Genomic DNA, 15,713 nt, shown 5'->3' on the forward strand with positions numbered 1-15,713 from the left:
TGTCCACAGAGTCGGTGATGCCATCCAGCCATCTCATTCTCTGTTGTCCCCTTCTCCTCCTGTCCCCAGTCCCTCCCAGCATCAGAGTCTTTTCCAGTGAGTCAACTCTTTGCATGAGGTGGCCAAAGTATTGGAGTTTCAGCTTTAGCATCAGTCCTTCCAATGCACAGAACTGATCTCCTTTAGAATGAACTGGTTGGATCTCCTTGCAGCCCAAGGGACTCTCAAGAGTCTTCTCCAGCACCACAGTTCAAAAGCATCAATTCTTCGGCGATCAGCTTTCTTCACAGTCCAACTCTCACATCCATACATGACCACGGGAAAAACCATAGCCTTGACTAGACAGACCTTGGTTGGCAAAGTAATGTCTCTGCTTTTTAATATGCTGTCTAGGTTGGTCGTAACTTTCCTTCCAAGGAGTAACCGTCTTTCAATTTCATGGCTGCAGTCAGCATCCCCAGTGATTTTGGAGCCCCCCCAAAATAAAGTCTGACACCGTTTCCACTGTTTCCCCATCTATTTCCCATGAAGTGATGGGACCGGATGCCATGATCTTTGTTTTCTGAATGTTGAGCTTCAAGCCAACTTTTTCACTCTCCTCTTTCACTTTCATCAAGAGGCTTTTTAGTTCCTCTTCACTTTCTGCCATAAGGGTGGTGTCATCTGCATATCTGAGGTTATTGATATTTCTCCTGGCAATCTTGATCCCAGCTTGTGCTTCTTCCAGCCCAGCGTTCCTCATGATGTACTCTGCATATAAGTTAAATAAGCAGGGTGACAATATACAACCTTGACGTACTCCTTTTCCTATTTGGAACCAGTCTGTTGTTCCATGCTTTCCCCAAGTCACTCTGGTCTGGAGGCGGCAAAGAAGGTCTCTCCCCAGTAGGGGAGCAGGACAACCAGGGATGTATAAGAAGGGGTGGGTTCCTTGCCAATTGCCCACCCTACAATGAGGGGCTTAGTAAAATTGCGGCTTTGGGGTTTTCCATCTACCCCTATCACCATTTTAGTCTGGGAGTCTAAAGTCCCAATCGGAAAGGAAGAACAGAGAAGGCAGCCCCCATGTCTAAAAGAAAGTTCACATCCTTACCTTCTATTTGTAGAGTCACCCAAGGGTCGAGGGGAGTGATCTGGATCTCACCATTCGCAGGGGTTTCTCGAGCCACTGGGCACCGTCGGTCCCGGTCGCCCAGGACTAACACACAGGGGGCAGATGTAGGGGTCTCCATACACCTTCCCTTAGGGCAATGTGGGCACTCCCTTTTCCAATGCCCATCCTCTTTGCAGTAGGCACACTGGGTGTGTCTCAGCCGCGGTGGATTGTTAAGATCCTTTTTCTTTGCTCTTCCCGGGACTCGCATAGTGGCAGGATCAATCAAGGCCAGGATTTTAGCCTGTTGTTGGGCCAAGGCTTGGGTCTGTCTCTCTATTCTCCTATCTTTTAGGGCTTCTTTTTGCTCGCTTTTTGCTTCTTCCTCCTGGTCCCTGTTGAAAAACACCCTATTTGCCTCCTCCACCAAATTGGAAATTGGGGTCTCTGGTCCTTTTCCTAGTTTTTGTAATTTTCTCCTTATGTCTGGGGATGCCTGGGTTATGATGGAATGGGACAACAAGACTCTTCCTTCCATACTTTTTAGATCTGTCTTGGTAAAGTAAAAAAAAGGCTTTTGTGAGTCTGCCCAAAAAAAGAGTTGGATTTTCCTTCTCTTCCTGTGTAACCTCTTTTATCTTATTATAATTAACAACCTTTTGAACACCCTGTGTCATTCCATGTAGTAGGCAAGTAATGAGGTGTCTTAAGGATTCCTTTCCTGCCCTTGTATTATGATACCAGTCTGGCTCTGTAGAGGGGATTGCCTCTTCGGCAGGGATCAGACTGACATACCCGCTGTCTTTCATCAGCCACTTTTTTAGCCTGATCTAGGATTCGAGCCTTTTCCTCTTTACAACACCAGGTGAGGATGACCATTATATCCCTCGAGGTGAGAGAGAAGTTAAGGCTAAGACGCTCAAATTCATCTTTAAATTTTTGGGGTTCTCAGAATATGAGCCCAGTTGTTCCTTGCATTGGGTAATGTCTTGCATAGAGAACGGAACATGAACAGGCATAGTTCCCCCCTCCCCGTCTGGTACCTCTCTTAGGGGGCAGATTTTGTCTGAGGATGACCTTTCCTTCTGTGGAGGACAAAACTTACTTCCTGATCGTAACCCCATGGGCAAGGGGGCATATGGAGGAGGAGCCAAGGCGATTGTGAGTGACTTCCTTTCAGATCCCATGACTTCCGGGCCCAGCCTCCTGACTTCCGGGTCTGGGCTCCTGGCTTCCGGGCGTGTCCTACCTTCCATTCCCCGTGACTTCTCTGCTGAAGTAGAGGAGGTCAAAAGAAAGTCAAGGGGATCCTCTGTTTCAGACCTTGCTAAAAGGACTTTGGGGGAGCATTTATCAAAGTCCTCAAGCTTATATTTTCCTTTTTTTCTGGAATCCTGGTAGAGGGCCATAAAGGCCCTGACATAGGGAACCTTGTGTTTACCCTCGTGTTTGCAGTATAGACTGAGCTGTAAAATGGTGTTGTATCCAAGTGATCCTGACTGGGGCCATTTTCTCCCTTCTCCCAGAGAGTAAGTAAGCGTATTGAATATAGTATTTGGTAAGTTTTCTCTTTTTTAGCCCTTCCAGTTGGTATCCCTCCCAGTTTGACAAAAGACACCCCACCAGGGTGTCTAAAGGGAAGGTAGGCTTATTTCCCATTTTAGCGATGGTATAGTTTATATCTCGTTCCCAGGGGACCAGTATTGGGGTGGATGCCCCTATATCTGACTCTAGAGCAATTGTAAGCTCTCTCCTAGTCCCAAATTGCCTGATTGTAAATGCGCCAAAGGAAATGTTCAGTAGTAAGCACAATCAACGGGGCTGTAGGACTGGCCCCGAAAGGTGAGTTAACCCTTAAGGATGTGTCTAGGGTGTTAATTTTCACCCAAGACCAGGTGCGACTATACTGAACCCCGTCAATCACTTCCACGTGGAAGCACTCAGCCAAATGCTCAATTAAATGGCTGAATTTATAGAAACAGAGCACCCGATGGAGGGCTTCTAATGCCCGATTGGCTCCCCAAGAACAGAAAGCACAATTGATGGGGAGCAGAGAGCGTAGCCTCTCAGAAAATCTCTTGCAAAGACCCAGAACTTCAGGTCCACGTACTGACAGACAGAGTGAACAAAAATAACATGGGTCTTCAAAGAGAGGAAAAGAGGTCAGGTTGAGAGAGAAAGAGTGGGAAGAGACAAACGGTCTAAGAGTCGGGGCGGGGGGGTGGGGAGAGAAAAAGTTAAAAAAAAAGGGGTGGCCTTACAGATGTCTCCTGCCACCTACAGATACCCAGGCGTTATGGGACTTTTCCCTGGGCTTCCAGAGAAGGGAGGACTGGAACTCGGCCCTACCGGAAATCAGACCAGACCAGAACCAGAATTCGAGTTCTCTGCCAAGAGGAGGTGATTAGTCTCCAATCCTCAGCTCAGGCTGAGGCCCTTCGACCAGATTTCTGCGTCCAGGACCGGGGGACAGGAAAAATAGGATAGACTAGGTTGAAGGGAGGGGTGAGATAAAGGGGTCAACAAACTCTCTTGTTCCTTACCCGGTTGGGGCACCCTGGCCAGTTGTCCGTGTCAGGAGACCAGGGACAAACGAGTCCCAGTTGCAGCCGCTGGGTCAGATACGTTGGCAGGCGAGCTGGTCCTGGAGTACCCCAAGTGGTCTGGATGTCAGCCCTGGTAAAAATGGGGGTGTCCCTTCATTGTCACCAGTTGTTGTAGGAAGGGGGAGGCCCCCTACAGGGCCCCAAGAGCCGGCTCTTGTCTAACACTCAGAAAAGAATTGTCCAAGGAGACACGTGCTGACAAAGCAAGAGATTGTATTTGGAAGGACACCTGGGTGGAGAGCAGTAGGGTAAGGGAACCCAGGAGAACAGCTGTGCCGCACGGCTCGCAGTCTCGGGTTTTATGGTGATGGGATTAGTTTCCGGGTGGTCTTTGGCCAGTCATTCTAATTCAGGGTCTTTCCTGGTGGCGCACACGTGGCTCAGCCAAGATGGATGCTGGTGAGAGGGATTCTGGGAAGTGGACGGAAACGCGGTGTCTCCTTTCGAACTCTTCTGGTTGGTGGTGGCTTATTAGTTGCGTATTCCTTATCAGGATCTCCTGTCATAAAACAACTCATGCAAATGGTTACTATGGTGCCTGGCCAGAGTGGGCGGTTTCAATCAGTGTGCTTCCCCTAACAAAACTACAGGTCTACCCAGGATCCTATGTCCTGCAAGCCAGAGTCAGAGAAAGCCAGAATGCCCAAGCGAAGGCTGTTTCCAGCAGGAAGGTTTCTGTTCATTGTTGCTCTTCATATATACACAGAAAAGGCACTGTTGTGGTAAATTTCACGAAGTGGACACACACCTGTGTCACCACTACCAGGCTCAAGAAATGACATGACCCGCCCCCTGGGAACTCCCTCGGGGCCCTTTCCTAGTCCCGCCCACCCCGACTCTGACTTCTAGCAACAAGGATTGATTTCACCTCTGAATGTTAAATAAATGGAATCCATCCAGAGCTTCCTTCGCTCAGTGCTGTGTATGTAGGAGCTTCATCCTGGTGATGTCAGTGGCTGTAGCAGGTTCCTTCTCACTGATGTAGGTGATCGCCCACACTTGGTCACACCTCATCTGTCTGATGGTGGGCAGTGGGGTCGTTTCCAGTTTTCCATGTGCTATGAATGTTCTAGTCCACGTCTCTGGGTGAGCTGATGTGCACTTTCTTTCGGGGTACAGACCTGGGGTGTAATGATAGGCTCATAAGTTGTGGTTGGTTTGGTTGTGGTAGATGCCAGCAGGAAGGATTTAAACAAATAGTTAAGCAGGACTTCCAGACCCAGCAGACAGTGGTGCGCTAGCTCTTGTCACACCTCTTGAAATTTCCTCTGGAAAACAGGAGGAAGAGGCTGAACTAGGCAGGCCTGCATTGGAGGCTGGGGTGGGTAGTCCTTGGCCCCTCTCTGTCTGGTTTTGTTCCCCCTCTGTATTCTGTCTGGGTGCCCAGTCTGTACTCCCAAGGAGGTATCTGGGGCCACTTGGAAGGGATGGGTAGGAGGGTTTTAAGTTTCATTTCCCTGCATTAGCCAAAGCGCCCTGTGTCCTCTGTTTTACATAGTAGGATTTTGAGAATGACAGCATGTGTTATTGTTTTGATTTTCTTAAAAAAGAAAAAAAAAAAAAAAAGCTTTAGCTATACAACATTTGAAAATTCATCACTGTGAGGTCCCTTCCATCTGGATGATTCTATTTTGGGATTAGGAGTGGGGTGTGGGAAGGGTTAAGCATTATTCAAAGAGCAGGGCTGGGCCTCAGTGACCTTTTTAAAGTTCTTAAAGCTCAGCTCATGATGCGGGAGACCTCAGTACTTTCTATTAAAATAGTGTTCAAACAAACGGAAAGCCTCCAGGATGTGGGGGAGAGGCTCCACGTGGAGGGACGTTTGGGTAGCCTTTCAGCAGGATTCTTGACGACTTGCTCCTTCAGCCACCCCTCTGCATTTTTTTTTCTTTTCTTTTTTAATTCTCCACCAGCTGTTCCTGGTGGTTGTCAGTTGGTTTGTTTTGGTTCAGAATGGTTCTCATTTTCGCCCAGGAGTGGGTGACGCTGCCGTCTCTCCCGAGGGTGGTGGCTTTCCTTCCTCCAACGCCAGGCCGAGTTTGGACCTGTAGTTTCGTTTGGTGAGAGAGGCTGGGCCCTTCCTAGGCACCGAGAGAGGAACGTCTCTGCCTTTGGCATGCAGCTCTGAGTCAACAGGCCTGATAAACAGCCCACTTCCCAGGACCAGCAAGGAACAAAGCCCCTGACGGCTGCGGGATCCGCCCACCCCCTCTTCCTGAAACAGCTACTTATTCTTTTGACAGGAGTCGGAACGCTGCACCTTTGCTTCCTTCCAGCCCTGCCTCTTTCTGCAGAACGGAGCTCAATAGAACTTGGTACTTTTGCCTTTTACTCTGAGAGGAGAGAAGCAGATGATGAGGTAAGTGACACGTTGGAATGATTTACCTCTGCTGGGTCGGGGTCCCTGGGGGTATTGTGAGCCGGCTGCAGAGCGGAGACACCTGGGGGAGGAACCCCGCTCTCCCCCTGACTTCTTGCTGGAATCCTCCAGTCGTCCTGGAAGACAACAAAGTCCTCCTCTCCCGGCATTGGATCGAGAAGTGGGTGCTGGCAGGATGCTGGCTCCGTCCCTGGAAGCTCTGCTGGAGTTTGCTGCCCCTGGCAGAACCTCACAGGATGGGGCTGCAGCCTGGGGTTTTTCTGGGACTCAAAGTGCCAATGCAGGGGAAGGAGGGCTTGCCCTGTGGGTGCATGCAGAGCCTTCTTGGGGCAGCACCGACCCTTCATTTACCTCACCTTATTTCTCCTGGGAAAACTCTTGCGCAATGATTCCTGGGTCAGGCAGCAAGGAAAAGTTGGCTGGACCCAGGCTTCAGATTTCCTGAAGGGGATTCTAGAAAGGGCATTGTGAGAATCCGTCCAAATACAGGTTGTTCCGTCTGTGGTGGCTGGAGCAACAGCTAGTCGTATATTTAGTCTGAGGCTTGTCTCTTAGTTTCCTGCATCTGTGTTTACTTTGACCCTTATAATGAAAAACATAACTGGAAACAGACTTCCATGTACCTCCCCCCCCCCCCACAAATTATACCATGTTTCTTCTAAAAGGGAGCGTCTCCCCCTAATGCCTACCAGTTTAGAGAGATTTTAGGGTAAAAGCAGAACTCTCTCTCCTCACCCCCAGCACCACCTCCCTGCCAGGAGCTGGGCCAGGAGGGCAGAGAGACTGCTTTTCAAACACAGCATCCTCCCATCACCACCTTGAGGGTGAGCCTAGCGATCTCAGCCTTTGCGAAAGTTCAGTTTCCTCAGCTATAAGGCTGTTTTGCTAACCAGGATGAGGGACGAACAGGATGGAATGAGTAAGGAAGGCTCAAATGCCAGGTACACAGGAGGTATCTGGAAATGGCAGAGGTGTTGAGCCGAGTAGGCTCACCAGCTGGTCCAAGGAAGCCTGTGATTGGCTAGCTTTGGGCCAGTTGCTTAGTGATAACCATGAAAGGCAGGCTTCCCAGGTGGTATTAGTGGTAAAGAACCCACCTGCCAATGCAGGAGATGTAAGAGGCAGGAACCATCTTCCTGGGTCAGGAAGATCCCATGGAGGAGGGCACAGCTTCCCACTCCGGTATTCTTGTCTGGAGAATCCCATGGACAGAGGAGCCTGGTGGGCTACAGTCCATAAGGTCACAAAAGAGTCGGACACTGAAGCAACTTGGCATGCACATACCCCCTCATGTAACCATGAAAGGCAAAATGAAAGGATGTGCCTAAGAGACCTGGCTGATTAGTCCGTGGGTAAGCCTGCATGTCTACTGAGAACAAAGGAGATAAAAGGGTGAGCACTGGAGGCCAGCTCACCGTACCTGAATCCTGGCCCCACTGCTTTATGTTGTGTGACATTGGGCAAGTCACTTAACCTTTCTGAGCCTCCATTTTCATGTCTGTAAAATGAGGATAATACTAGAGTGACTTCACAGGATCATTATGAGGCTTACCCGAGAGACTGCTGGTAAAGCGTTTAGCCCAGGCCCTGGCCTGGTTTAGTTGAGGGCATCCAAGTGTTGCAGGGCCAGAAGCTTATTCCATTTCCAGGCTCCCTTTAGGAAAAAGAACACAAAGTTGCAAATATGACATTAGGATGGAAGTAAATGCTGTCATCCCTTGGTATCCACTGGGGATTGGTTCCGAGACCCTCGCAGATACCAAAATCCGGGGACAGTCAAGTCCCTTACATAAAATGGCATGGTATTTACATACAACCCACACACATCCTCCCATTTACTTTTAATCACCTCAAGATTACTTAGAACACCTAGTACAGTGTAAATACTATGTAAATAGTTGCCTGCACGCAGCAACTTTGAGTTTTGCTTTTTGAAGCTTTCCTGGAATTTTTTGTTTTTTAATGTTTTTGATCCGTGGTTGGTTGAATCTGTGGATGAAACCCATGGATATGGAAGGCTGACCGTATTTAGGAAAGGAGGAGACATCCGAACATGTAACAAAAACTGACAAATGCTCTCAATAGGAAAAAATCCAGAAAATAACATTGTAATAAAGTGTGAAGATAATATAAAAATGATTAGTATTACTCAGCTGTCGGATGCACCTGTTATATTTTAGCTGCATACTCTTGGACTGCCTCTTTGCTGACTTTGTAATATCATTTTAAATTGAGACAAAAAGAAGACAAATCAGTTTTTGCCTCTAACATGGTTAAATCAAAGGTTGCTTTTTATTACCTCGAGTTTAGAAGAGTTTCTTTCAGCTTCACAGCTTGTTATTGGTGATGCCATGGTTGTGAATCACTTGGCAGTTTCCTGCTCAGGTAACTCCAGACAGAGCTCCAGAGAACTCAGCTCTTCCATCCTGGGTGGGGTGGTGGGGGTGTGTTGGCGGGATATGGGCACCAGGTAGCTGTGAAGTCTTGATCACCATGACCCCTGAGACCCCCAAGTGGGGAGCAGAACAGCAGTTAGTTCAGCTCCTTCTCTGGATCACAGTGGCAGGCTCCTGGGAGCTCAGCAAGGCCCACCTGGGGCAGGTTGGGTCTGCAGGGAGTGGGGTCAGAACCCAGGCTCCACCTGCAGCCCCAGGACTGGAGTGATCAGACAGGGCAACACCTCGTCTATGGGAAGCATTTGAGCCTTAAGCACTCCCCACCCCAACGGGAGAGCAGGCCCAGTTTGCCAAGGGGCCGGACATGGAGGTTTCATAAGCTTCCGGGTCAGTTGACCTGTGGACTCAACGTGACTTGGTTGGCGGTCTTCTCTCATGATCATCACTTCTAGGAAACTGGGGCTATCGCAGAAAGATGAGCTTGGTGTGGCTGAGTGAACCTGTCCTTGGCAATGAGACTTTCAGCCCTCTGGCTGATTTCTTACCAGGTCCCGGGTTGATCAAGAAAGACTGTGGTGGAAAGTTAAGTCCCCAGGACTTGTTTCTAGGATGGGGAGACTGAGGCCAGAGAAACCATGACTCAGTTCACAAAGCCACTTCATGTGGCCGCTGGGGGTGCCATTTGAGCCTCCTCTTCTTCCCCTCCCCATCGTGAGCCATGGGGGCAAACGTGATGTCCGCGGGACCCCGAGCCCGGGGCAGTGGGGAGTGGAGCTGACTATCACATCAGTCAGCGGGCAGGGAGGGCTCGCCTATGACCCTTCTGGGTCCTGCAGTCTCCGATGGAGCCACGTGTTTCTGAATGTTTCCCCTAAAAAAAGCAGCGTCCTCATTTCGACTGCCATTTGTGGAGCATTTACTGCCCACCAGCACGATGTGCTGCGTATAAATGGTCTCCTTTTGTCCTTTCAAGAACCCTAGAGGGGGGCATGTTTGAAGCTCCATTTTTTGTCTGTGTAAACAGAGGCTCAGAGCCAGAGAACTTGCCTGGGGTGTGCGTCTAGGGCTGCACAGCCTTAGCTGCCAGACTCATGTCTGCCCGGAATGCTGGATGTAAATGTTACAATGGAGGATGTGGCAGATGAATGATAGGAGGTTTCCCGAAGGGTGACTAATAGTCAGTTCCTGGCCCTCCCTCCCACCCCACCGCCCGCCCCCTCACCTGCTTTGTTTCATTTGCAACATTTGTCACTGTCTGACGCCTAGAGTTTTGAGCCTCTTAACCCCATGCATTGGTCCAGAAGTGACTGCGGCTCGAGGTTGCAGGATGGGATGGGTTCCAGGGATGGGGGGGATGAATCACAGGCAGAGAGGAGGATTTAGCCTGCGGGAAGGCGCTACATTCCCCCCTGCTCTGCCCCAGATAATGGCTTTTCCAGGGGTTCTGAGTGCCCGGTGATTCAGCTGAGATGCTCACCTCTCCGCCTGATGCGCGATGGGGAAAACAAGGGCCACGAGACTTCCCTTCAGAGAGGAGTTTTGCTGGGAAGGAATACCTGGACTTACACCAGATGGGGTGAAATGATGAGATTCTCTGAAGCGTGGGTGTGCGTATGGTCTGTGTGGAAGAATTAATTTATAGGCCTCACGGAAAAGTCTGACGCTCCAGGGAAACAGAAGCGGAAAAGGAGGCAGGGGAAGGGGGTAAGGAAGGTGGAGAAATGACAGCGTGACTCTGCTTTGCAAAATGCACTGGGGTTTTTAGCACGTGTTCCAGGAGTGGGGGTGGTTTTATTTGGAAGCCATGGTAAGGGCTGAGTTCTGGGAGTGGCCCAGGAGCGGCCCGTGTGGGTGGTAGGATGGATTCAGAGAGAAATCGCAAACACCATTGACAGGAGAGCTGAGAGATGTTGGGAGAGCTCAGGTGGAGCTGGGCCTGGCTGGGCTCACCTGATCTCTGAGGGGTGGGGCCAGGTGACTCAGATAGTCACACTTTCCCATATAAGACAGAGTGTTAGTACCCTGTAGGACCTAATTCAGGGGCTTCCCGGGTGGCTCAGTGGTAAAGAATCTGCCTACAATGCAGGGAAAGTTTGTGTTAGTCGCTCAGTTGTGTCTGACTGTATGCTACCCCATTGACTGTAGCCTACGAGGTTTCTCTGTCCATGGGATTCTCCAGGCAAGAATACTGGAGTGTGTTGCCATGCCCTCCTCCAGGGGATCTTCCCTACCCACGGATTGAACCCCGGTCTCCTACATTGCAGGTGGACTCTTTACCATCTGAGCAACAAGGAAAGGGTGCAATGCAGGGGTCGTGGGTTCAGTCCCTGGGTTGAGAAGATCCCCTGGAGGAGGACATGGGAACCCACTCCAGCATTCTTGCCTGGAGAATCCCATGGACAGAGAAGTCTGGTGGGCTACAGTCTATAGGGTCACGAGTCAGACACAACTGAGCAACTGAGCACACACAGGGCCTAATTCTATGCTCTACCCCTTAAATGGGCTCTTTAGAAGCAAGCCCATATTTCCTACTTGGTGGGTAAGATAGTCAACTACCAGTCTTCAGAATGACACAGTTTTGAAAATTCTGAGAGACAAACACATCAGTGAAGGGCTTTTAGACCACATTGCCTGCCAAATGCCTCATCATATCCAGAGAAAAATGAAAATGTTTTCAAAGACCCACTGGCCTCTCTGCCAGTCCTTCTGTCGCCAGTGCTTTGCTGAAGGACTCGAGATTGACTTATTTGGGCAGCTTCCAACTGTGAGTCTCTAACAAGAGTGACACCTGACCACAGCAAAAAGTCAACAGATTCAAGTCATTTATAGGATCCAGAAAGAAATGGGCTCCAAGGGACTTCCCTGGTGGTCCAGTGGTTAAGAATCCCTTCCAATGCAGGGGTTGATGGTTGATCCCTGGTCCAGGACCTAAGGCCCCACAAGGTCCTGGACAACTAAGCCTGCACTCCATAAGGAAGACCCAGAGCAGCCAAAATTAAAAAAATAAGAAAAATATTAAAAATGGGCTTCAAGAGTTGTCTCTGGGGCTAATTTCTGAGATTAAAAAAAATCAAACACCTGCATTTGGAGGGGGCATGAGGGGGTGTCCCTGATGTACATGTCAGTGCTCTCTACCACGAGAGTTGTATGTTTAACGTTTCTTACCCTGGGAGAAAATTTGTGTTTGATCCTCAGCAGGTGGGGTTGATAAAGCTTCAGATGGCTGGGGCTTGATCAAAGAAAATCAAAGCTGCCTGGCCTTTCCAAAGAGCTCTTAATCAGGCTGCAGCATAGAACAGATGGATAGACCTTTAGAGTCCCTAATTTGCATCAGTTTGCACTTTATTGTTTAGCATGTTCTTATTCCAAAACCCTGATTCTTTTCTCTCAAATATGTTTTGAGCTTTTGCTGAGTACCAGGGACTTTGCTTTCTTCACTGGATCCTCCCAACAGCCCGTTTTATGGACACCAGTAAGAAGAACTGGCAATTTTTGAGCGTTTACAGGGTGCCAGGCACAATGCTAAATCATTTTACAGATGCCATCTCTTACAACCATCACCATTTTTAATCCCCATTTTAAAGACGAGGAAACCCATCTAATGTGGTCCATTACAAGTCCAGCATCCCTTTTCTGAATCGCTAGGGCCAAATATATTGGAATTCAGAGTTTTTTTTTTTCTTTGTATTCATAGTATTTATCTTATATTATGTAATGTCCCAATGCAGCAGCGGCAGCACATAACAAAATACATCAATATTTATACAAAGAAACATTTAAACAGCCTCACTGAGAGGGATAAAGATTATAAATAGCCTCACATCAGTTAGGGCCTGGATGTCAATTGAATTATAAACAGGCTTTCAGTTTTCAGAGCTTGCTGGAGTCGGATGAGGGTCTGAGAAGCTGCTACATGTTTGGAGCTAGCCAGTTTTGTATGTCTCAAATCCCTACTTCACTCCCAGACTCCTGTGTTCTAATCACCGTCCACACTTCTCTGGGAGGGACCATAGCAGTAGAGCGAGGTGGCCACAGTCTCAGTCCAGACCTGTTTGTTTCCAAACCCTGGCCTTTCCTCACACAGTGCTCGTGGTATTGACGTAGAAACCAAATGGCTTTTCCTAGCAGCCAGGATGAGTTGCAAGCATTCCTCTGCATTTTGTAACTTTGCCTTGGGTCCCAGGCTGTGTGCACCAGCTCATGAGGTATTCGTAGGGAAGAAGCTCAAACTGAGGTGTCCCTGTGGCCCAGCAGGTCAATCTTCTCATGGTCTCTGGAACACCACCGGTCACAGTTGTATCTGAAAGCGGGAGGGTGAGTTATGACCTTGAGTTCAGCCCTGGCTTTTCCATTTCCAAACAGAGCTCACTTTCTAAGCAAGGAATGTCATGGCTGGTGATCCCACATGTCCTCTTCTTTAACTGGATTTAATAATAAAAGTGATGAAGGGACTATCCCTGGTGGTCCAGTGATTAAGACTCCGCTCTTCCAATGCAGGGGGTGGGTGCAGGTTCTATCACTGGTCAGGAAAAAAAGATCCCACATACCACTCGGTGAGGCCAAAAAGTTGTTTAAAAAGTAGGGAGGAAAAAGAAAATAATAAGGCGATGGAGCACCGGAGATCCAAGCCAGGAATCATTTCAGAGCCCTCTTTGAAAAGAGTTAGAGAATAACCTGTCCCATGAAGGACCGTCTCGGTGCCTTCTCACTTTATTTCACACACTCACTAGGTGATGGCCTCCTGTGGCTCTGAGGGCACTGGGGATTCATGGTAGAATAAGAGGACATCCCTCCTGCCCTCAGGAAGCTCATAGGAATGATCAGAGGAGATGGAGCCAAATGTGGATGTTGCCATGTGAGCCACCTCCCAAGGTGATATGTGCTGCGACGTGAACCATGATGGGGTAGCCGAAGGAGGGAAAGGGGGCTACGCTGGTGGTCGGGGGTAGGGAGTGATGTCTTGCCACTCACACGGTTCACTGGACCCAGGGTAGATAAGACACAACCGGGGAAGATGGAAGAAGACTCAAGGAGCCAGAGGGACTGCAGACATGTTTATTCTCTGCCAGCAGCAGCAGCAAGTCTTCAAAGGCTACTGATATACTAAGACAGACAAAAGTGGCCCATGGCCAAGTAGGTGCGAAGGCCCAGTGCCACCAAGGTTAGCAATATTGTTGTTTATAGAACACTAGGTGTGAGGCTGTGAGAGAGTGGGACAGGAGAGCCTGACTGACTTCATGTTGTCAGTCGGTTTCTCCACAAGTGGTGTCATCAAGGTGATGACATTGGCTCCCAGATGTCTCCTCTCACGGTTTCTCCACCTGCTGCGCCTCTCCTTCTCCCCCCTTCTCTTATCCTACCTTTGAGTGTCAGCATCTTTAAGCTTCAGCCCAGGGCCCTCCTTCCCTTTTGTCTCTCTCCATTGTCTCCTTGGTAATTGAATTTATTCCCTTCACATTAAATATCATCCTTGGTCTATGGACACTCCCCCAGTTGCACAGCCTGCCCACATTTCTCTGATGAACTTCAGACTTGAGTTCCACTTGCCTGTAAGTCTCCATTCAGGTGTTCACACGCTCCTTGAAATTCACACATCCAAGAGGGAACTCATCATTATTTTCCTCCAAGCCTATTCCTCCTCCAACCAATCTGAATGCTACAACCTACCTGCTTAAGCAGAAACCTTATTTCTTCCTTCATCCCTAACGACTAAATTACCAGCCAAATCCTATCAATTCTCTCTCCAAAGTATGTTTTGAATGAAACCAACCATTGAGTCAGCCCATCTCCTCTCCTTTTAAAATTTTTATTGATTTAATTTTGGTTGCCCTGGGTCTTCGTCGCTATGCCAGGGCTTTCTCTAGTTGTGGTGGGCAGGGACTACTCTTTAGTGGTGGTGCACAGACTTCTCATCGTGATGAGAAGTTCTTCTTTTGTTGCCAAAAGAACACAGGCTCTGAGCAAGTTGGGCTTTGGTAGTTGTAGCACATAGGCTCAGTAGTTGTGGCTCGAGGGCCTTAGAGCGCCCGGTATGCGGGATCTTCCCAGACTAGGGATCGAACCCTTGTCCCCTGCATTGGCAGGCAGATTCTTAACCACTGGACCACAGGGAAGTCTCCAGACCATCACCCCTGTTGCAATTAGAATGGTCTAGCTTGTCGTTTTATCCGTTCCTAACATCCAGTGCCCAGATGGGTCTCTCTGAATGAAGATGAGTCAGGTAACTCTCCAGCTTCAGATGCTTTTGTGGGTCCCTGCCCTCTTTCCATGCCCTTCCAGCCTCTGACTGCCCCTGCCCACCCTCTGACTACCGGCCATTACCACCACCGCCTCTTTCCCTCAGGTGGGACAACTGCACTATTTTTTTTTTTTTTCTTCTCCACATTTTTTGCTTTTGTTTTCCCAAACACAGCAAGCATTTTCTCTAGTCAACCTGGTATAGATGCTATTTCTGAAATATTCTCATCCCTTCTCATGGTACTTTGTTTTCTATCCTTTTCCATCCTATCTTCACTCCATGGGAAGTGTTAAAGTCATCCCCCCAGTGAGCCCTTCCCCAACCACCCAAATCAAAGTACTTCCCAAGCTGTAATTCTCTACCCAGCACTCCTTCCCGCTTTGATCACAATTTCATGCAGCAGTTAAGAAATATTTATGTACCCACTGTGCGCCAGCTGTGTGGGTGTGGTAGGGAAAGGTCACCTGGGAAATGGTTGAGTCTCAATTGTAAAAGACCAGCATGTTTTCCCCCCTGAATGAGTGAGCGTGTAGTTAGAATATCAGAGGCAGCAGAGCCATGGAATGGATGATTCCCCAAAGTCACGTGCCAAGAGGTAGGGCTGTCAAGTCAGAGGAGGCCCGCATGCGTGGGAACCATTAGCTCAACCCTCACTCTAGAAAAATGGTACAGATGAACTTGTTTGCAAAGCAGAAATAGTCACACATACAGAGAACAAATTTAAGGTTATCAAGTCGGGGAGGGGCGAGATGGGATGAATTGAGAGATCGGTACTCACATACAGATCCTGCTGTGTATTAAATAGATAACCAATGAGAACCTGATAACTAATGAGAACCTACTGTATAGCACAAGGAACTGTCCTCAGTGCTCTGTGGTGACCTAAAAGGGAAGGAAATCTAAAAATGAGGGGATATGTGTATATGTATAGCTGATTTACTTTACTGTACAGTGAAAACTAATACAACATTTAATGGCAACCCACTCCAGTGTTCTTGCC

At 48.7% G+C, this 15,713-nt stretch overlaps 1 protein-coding gene across 3 annotated transcripts in view; it reads left to right on the plus strand.

Annotated features, from left to right (window-relative positions):
• Window positions 1-15,713, plus strand: part of GGTA1 (glycoprotein alpha-galactosyltransferase 1 (inactive)) — an 82,936-nt gene that overhangs the window by 45,520 nt on the left and 21,703 nt on the right. For 2 of the 3 annotated variants that reach the window (XM_055401090.2, XM_055401092.2), the window contains exon 2: window positions 5,943-6,058. The gene's annotated coding sequence lies outside the window, so the exon portion shown is untranslated. Of the gene's footprint in view, window positions 1-3,376; window positions 3,494-5,942; window positions 6,059-15,713 lie in introns of all 3 variants that reach the window. The other variant, XM_055401091.2, reaches the window with a different exon arrangement.

The sequence above is a fragment of the Moschus berezovskii genome, chromosome 11 (genome assembly GCF_049115385.1).
Source record: "Moschus berezovskii isolate FMDL1 chromosome 11, NW_MosBer_1.0, whole genome shotgun sequence".
Classification (NCBI taxonomy): Eukaryota; Metazoa; Chordata; class Mammalia; order Artiodactyla; family Moschidae; genus Moschus; species Moschus berezovskii.